Source organism: Crassostrea angulata, chromosome 4, assembly GCF_025612915.1.
Source record: "Crassostrea angulata isolate pt1a10 chromosome 4, ASM2561291v2, whole genome shotgun sequence".
NCBI lineage: Eukaryota > Metazoa > Mollusca > Bivalvia > Ostreida > Ostreidae > Magallana > Magallana angulata.
The window spans coordinates 6,769,541-6,775,123 of record NC_069114.1 but is presented as its reverse complement, the minus strand read 5'-3'; the positions used below and the strand labels follow the sequence as shown (position 1 = coordinate 6,775,123).

At 33.1% G+C, this 5,583-nt stretch overlaps 1 pseudogene; it reads right to left on the bottom strand.

Moving 5' to 3' along the window:
• Window positions 1-749: 749 nt before the first annotated feature.
• On the bottom strand, window positions 750-3,011 carry LOC128180807 (uncharacterized; annotated as a pseudogene).
• Between the last annotated feature and the right edge of the window lie 2,572 nt (window positions 3,012-5,583).

Genomic DNA, 5,583 nt, shown 5'->3' with positions numbered 1-5,583 from the left:
GTGAAAAAGGAGGAGACAACTCCTCCAGCGATTAAACCTGAAATACAGTGTGCCTAAGGTTGGCAAGAGGTCATGAGGGGTCTATTGTTGTAAACTAGCTCAGACAAATGGTTTTGTCATGACATGCATGCTATATTATTTGGATCTCAATCCATTTACCACTGGCATAATGTTATTCCATGTGCAGAGACGCATATGCATCAAAAGTGTGTGTTAAATGATTGTATCTAATTAACATGATGAAAAGAAAAAAAATATTAAAATATCAATCAAATAAGAGTTTTGAGTGTTGATTGAATAGATTTCATTTTTTTTACAAGAAATCCATTGCATAATTTAGGGTCATTTCAGTTTCTTATGTTTGTTATTGAATTTTAAAAACTATTTTTTTCAGAATTATTTTTTCGTAGTTGCCTCATACTTGATGTTAAAGAAATAAAAATGCACAGTTTACAAGTATTTAAATCTCAAAATATTGCAATAAACGTTACAATGAATACAAACATGACACTAAATCAATTCAGTGTACACATATTAGAATACATATTCAAACAACTTTTCATAACGCGGCTAGCGCGTTATTCAATTTGTATGCACACTCCGTTGCAGTTATGGGACCATATCTTTCAAAGAATACGGATTCAATGTTTTACTGTGCATTAATTGTACACATTGGTTTACAAATATACCATAAAAGGGTACTTTAATGAAATATGAGTTAAGTCCCAGAGGTCTTAATTATATAATACGTTGGGAATAGAGGGGGTTGGTTAAAACATTTAAAAACCAAAAGCAAATTGCCATTTCCGTTGCTCTATTAAGTTGTACCAACTCGTATTTCTGTTAAATCAAAACCTTTACTCAAAAAATTGGTAAAAAATATTGTTTTGACATGTAAATTAACAGTACATGTATAATTATACAGTTCATGATTTACCATAAGGAATGCAACTCGATAATTTGTATCGCTGTTTCACTGGTTTAACTGATTCAAAACTAGTGCACTTCTGTATCTTATGGCATTCTGTATTTTGTGTATTTGTTTCTCTCTCAAAGACTGTTGATACGACTGTAACGACCCGTGTAGGTCCCCCACAACGTGCTGACAGATCCCCAGTATCTGCCACGAGATGTCTCTGATAAGTAAATGTACGTATCTCCCGTCATCATAGAGCAGCAGTGTCTGTAGGTCTGTCAGTGACTGTAGACACTGGGACCGGTTACCTAGTTTGTAGTTACATAACACACTTAACATGTCTGTCAATACATAGGGTGAAATCAACAAGAATGGTTTATTGTTTTCTTTGCCTACGTTCTGTTCTAAATCTAGTTCCTTGATATAATAAACATCATCATCAAGACGTAGATTGTATACCCATGCCTTCTTCATACGTTTAGACAGAGACCAACCAGCCACAGATTCATTGTACCTTTCTCTGTCTACTGTGTAATACATGATATAGGGCTGTGTGAGTCTTGATTTAACTAGCGCTGTAACATGAAGCGCCTCTCTATGTTCTGTAGTAATACATAGCAAGGTACAACAAACGAGACACATCACCCACTCCACCTGCCAGCTTCAACAAATTACCAATCAGTCTGTCTGATCTGTAGACTGCCTTATTTGTATTTTCTGTTAAACTAGTGAGATATAAAAATGCTATTTTTACCAAAACATATGCCGTTGATTTATGTAGTGCTAACGTCTCATTTTCTGTAAATGATAGATTTGACAAAACTCTTATGAACCTCAGAATAAGAAAGCTTTCCCTGAAGGTTTCTAATGGAAATTCAATACCAAGTAGTTCCTTATTGATACAAGCGTCTGTATCAGCGACACTCTTGATATGACCCAGAAGTGGCTCTACTCTAAAAAATCTTTTGCATATAACTGGCTCAATCATTGTTTTGACCGTCGGACTTTGTAGCAAACAGGTCACGCCCATTTCATAATACCGGTTCAGTTGTTCTAATAGACACTTCCGTGTGCGTGCACCTTTAACTGTGGACAACTTTCCGGCAAACATATTATTTTGTGGGATAAAAAAATTAGGAAGCACGCCTCGATGAACGCAATGATACAGATATTTGAAACATTTCCAGAAACAATCCAGTAAGTTATTTGGACACCATGTAATATGTCCTATTTGTATCAGCCAGAACAAAATAGTTTTTGCAAAATATGAATACAGGAATGGTTCTTCTATGTCGCGATTGACAACTTCTTTTAAAAATATTTTTAAGAGGCCATAGCACAAAAATTGGGTATGGTTCATGGCATAGACCAGTTTTTGTTCTGCTTGAGAAAAGGATAATCTCCAGTCAAGTTCATTTTCATCGTCTGCAGTTTTAATTCCGACAGGCACAAAATGACAACCATTACTCAGAATTTCATAAAAAACGTGGTTTTGGGGCCAGTTATATAGGGTACATCTTTGTTTCCAATAACAAGATAACCGTGGCCAGTAGGAACAATGGAAACAAAGAGCAAAATCAGCTTCTAAAGTACCAAAGAATGCGTTTGCACAAGGACCATGAGTTTTTAAATTCGTGAAAATTTTATTTCCACTTATCTTTGTAAGTGTGATTTGTCTCCACTTTACATTTGATATGTACATCCCGTCATTAAACGGAATAACAGATGATGCTATGTTTCCATCTAGTGGTGACGTCATAAGCTGTAGTCTGACAAACCCCGGTGGTGTATCAGTGTCCTCCATGAGAATAATGGAATGTTTTGACATATCATAAACACTGGACTGTGATAAGTCAGTTATCACTTTATGATTGGTAAGCCAGAACTTCGTGTCTATGTCTGAAGATTTAAACCTGAAACCTTCCCTATAACTACCACTGTTAATATTTCTACAACCTTGATATATCTCTTTAGGTTTCTCTATCATCTCCCTCATGTCCAACAGCTCCCTCCTGATGGTCACTTCTGTCGGTGTCCCTATATAACCACACAAACCCACGTACAGGGCCTCAGACACACGGCAATTGTCAGACATTCCGTGAATTACACTTTCTCCAATTAGGTCTTTTTATAAAATATCCATTTCTATTTGACAATGACTATTACTGTCGATTTTTCAATAGGTTTTAAATGCTATTCACCTCATAATAAATACACTTGTGTAACATTTTGTCTTAAGGTAACTCCATACTCGTAAAATTCTCTGATGAAAGCTGAAAAACCGAACTGATTTCAACGTAATAGACTTAAATCACATCAATCGTTAGAAAAAAATATACATGTCGTCACACTTTTTGAGATGCCAGATAAACATAAACTAAAACATATTCTAGCATCAGAAAACTGTATTTTTTGGTTAAAAGTAAAATGTTTGTAGGCAGAAATTTGTTTATCTTGTTTAATTTTATTGTCAACTTTATCAGAAAACTAAAACTACAAAAATATTTTAAAATTAATCGTTGGGATAAGAAAAACTATGGCATATAGACATACAACTGAAAGAAAGGCAGAAAAAGAGTTATTTCCCCTTAGCATCGATAAAATGTATAAAAAAACAGGAAATTTAGGATAAAATTGAGCTGCAAAAATATCTTGAACTTAACAGTATTTCTAATTACATCCATGTGATGATATTCACATAAAATAGATAAAACTATCTTGCACAAATTTTAAAGAACTCAAAATTTTACAAAAAAGGATGACATCACAAAACACTGGATCTACTTTAAATTAAAACAAAGGCACTATTTTCATGTATCACTTATTCCAAGATACCTTCGTACATGTTTACAGCTTGTGTACATGTATATGAAAATTTCAAGACTAAAATGCGATATGGAAAAACTTTTCCATAAATGTGTACTTCCGCTTTAGATGATTTCATAAAAGATTATCGATGACTATTTTTGTAATAAAGAACAATATTATGCTTCCACGTGTGTTTTACTACCACACAGTGGGTATAAATAGAAATTCAGAAAACTGAATAACGGTATAAAAAAAGTTTCAGTATAATTAATAGAATTGTTGGTGAAATTACAAAACAGGAAATACCCGGTATTTGATTATTCTGTGAGTTTAAGGTACTCAATGTATGACAAAAGGATACTGAACAATTTCAAATCATTTTAATTAGATATGTATTGCTGGATAACAATGAAAGTAAAAAAAAATTAAATTCACATTACTGACAGTATATACATGTAAGTAGCATAGGCCATGTTCATGAAGCTATCTTAACACTAAGATATGTCTCAGATTTATCTTAGGACATATCTCAGTCATAAGAGATTTTCTCGAAGCCACCCAAACTTACAACACCTTAAAAATCATCCTAACATAAGACAGCTGTCTTATCCTCAATAAAATCAACAGTAAACATATAGATTATGAACCCCCATTTCTTAAAATAACAGAAACTGATATATACGCCATGTCATAGTACGTTGGGATATAATGAAGCAAACAAACAATAGATCTCAAGATGTACATGTATTTGGATGTTATCGTAGGACACAGCATTGCTTGTTAAATTGAATATATAGGTCACCTTTACCATGTTGTTTACATTTTTCTTTAGTTTAATTTGAGTTTTTAATATTATACACACAAATATGCATAAATCATCTGGGGAATTTTACAGTTTGGGGGTGGGGGGGGGGGGTAACGATTGATAATTGTTGATAGTATTTAAATTTTTGATAGTATTTAAATTTGATTGCTGGGAAAAGGGGAGGTTTGAGGCTTATTTTCAGTTGCTTACTGTGTGACTTTGAATTCACCCCCTCCCCCCGAAAAAATAAAATAAAGGGAAAAAACATGACCTATGTAACATACTGCCATGTAGTAAATTTTGAATTTACCGGGTGGCAATCATTACAAAATGTACCGATCCAAATGGGCCTATTGTAATGTTGCCTTTTACAAATTATATAAAAAAATATTATGTAGTGAATTATATTTGATCAAAAATATCATTGAAAAATTATTGATAAATCTTACAGCGAGATTAAAAGGTACACGCAATTTAAATTCATTGAAAAAAGGATAAATGTTACGAGATGTACATGTGTTATATGTACACGTATATGCATATACACACCCTTGTCTGCATTATTTTTGGTGAATGTTTGATGAATGTTATTTTTGGTGAGACATGCATAAACCTGTACAGTTTTAACACACTTGTATAAGATTCACGCGAATTACTGAAAGTTTCCACTACGCAGATTCCTATTTTAAAAATCCCATATCCTCCCTTCTCCACCCTGGAGTTACACGAGTTCAATTTTTGTGTAATTACTTGTAGGAGTGATTGAACTCTTTATCAGATAACTTTAATTCTAAGTAAGGTGACCAAGGCTCGCTGATATTTAAAAAAAAAATGTGCGATGAAGTTATAAAAAATTTATTTAGGGCACGAAATTTACTAAACGTCTAAACATGTAATGGGTTATACATAAATGAGCAATTAAAATGAATAACTGTCATTGGTGAATCAAATAACATTAGAAATCTTTGAAAATATAACTCCTCAATATTCAGATATGCTTATGATATACAATGTACATTAACAATATTCAGTTTCTTTTTCACGTCATATTTTG